Raw genomic sequence first — 1,613 nt, 5'->3', positions numbered from 1 at the left:
TTAACCACTGGACCACACAGCCTCCAATGTAGCACTATTCTGACTCTAGTCAATTCTATTCTAACTATGGTCATTTAGCTCAATGGTGACTCTGGTCATGTAGCTCAATGGTGACTCTGGTCATGTAGCTCAATGGTGACTGGTCATGTAGCTCAATTTTGACTATGGTCAGTGCGGCAGTGTGGAGTAGTGGTTAGGTCTCGGGACTAGAAGGTCGTGGGTTCAATCCCAGGTGGGGGACATTGCTGCTGTACCCTTGAGCAAGGTACTTTACCTAGATTGCTCCAGTAAAAATCCAACTGTATAAATGGGTAATTGTATGTAGAAAAATAATATAATTGTATGTAAAAATAATGTGATATCTTGTAACAATTGTAAGTCGTCCTGGATAAGGGTGTCTGCTAAGAAATACAGTGGCTCTCAAAAGTATTCACCCCCCTTGGACTTTTCCACATTTCATTGTGTTACAACATGGAATCAAAATGGATTTAATTGGGAGTTTTTGCCACTGATCAACACAAGAAAAGTCCATAATGTCAAAGTGAAAAATAAAATCTACAACTTGTTCTAAATTAATTACAAATATAAAACAGAAAATAATTGATTGCATAAGTATTCACCCCCTTTGCTATGACACACCTAAATAAGCTCTGGTGCAACCAATTGTCTTTAGAAGTCACATAATTAGTTGAGTGGAGTCCACCTGTGTGCAATTAAGGTGTTTCACATGATTTCAGGTTAAATACACCTGTCTCTGGGAGGTCCCACAGTTGGTTAGTACATTTCCTAACAAAAACTACATCATGAAGATGAAGGAACATTCAAAGCAAATCCGGAATAAGGTTCTTCAAAAGCACCAATCAGGGGTAGGATATAAGAACATTTCCAAGGCATTGAATATCCTCTCAGAGCACAGTAAAGTCCATTATTAAGAAATGGAGAGAATATGGCACAACTGTGAATCTGTCTAGAACAGGCCGTCCTCAAAAACGGAGTATCCGGGCGTATAGGGCACTAGTCAGGGAGGCCACCAAGAGGCCTATGGCAACTCTAAAGGAGTTACAGTGTTCCACGGCTGAGCTGGGAGACACTGTGCATATGGCAACAATAGCCCGGGTGCTTCACAAAACTGGCCTTTATGGGAGAGTGGCAAAAAGAAAGCCATTGTTGAAAAGAACTCGCATCAAATCTCGGCTAGAGTTTCCCAGAAGGCATGTGGGAGACTCTGAGACCAAGTGGAAGAAGATTCTATGGCCTGATGAGACCAGAATAGAGCTTTTTGGCCTCAACGCTAAGCGCTATGTTTGCCACTGATCAACACAAGAAAAGTCCATAATGTCAAAGTGAAAAATAAAATCTACAAATTGTTCTAAATTAATTACAAATATAAAACAGAAAATAATTGATTGCATAAGTATTCACCCCCTTTGCTATGACACACCTAAATAAGCTCTGGTGCAACCAATTGTCTTTAGAAGTCACATAATTAGTTGAATGGAGTCCACCTGTGTGCAATTAAGGTGTTTCACATGATTTGAGGTTAAATACACCTGTCTCTGGGAGGTCCCACAGTTGGTTAGTACATTTCCTAACAAAAACTACATGATGAAGAT

The sequence above is a fragment of the Acipenser ruthenus genome, unplaced genomic scaffold (genome assembly GCF_902713425.1).
Source record: "Acipenser ruthenus unplaced genomic scaffold, fAciRut3.2 maternal haplotype, whole genome shotgun sequence".
NCBI lineage: Eukaryota > Metazoa > Chordata > Actinopteri > Acipenseriformes > Acipenseridae > Acipenser > Acipenser ruthenus.
This window is presented reverse-complemented; position numbering follows the sequence as displayed.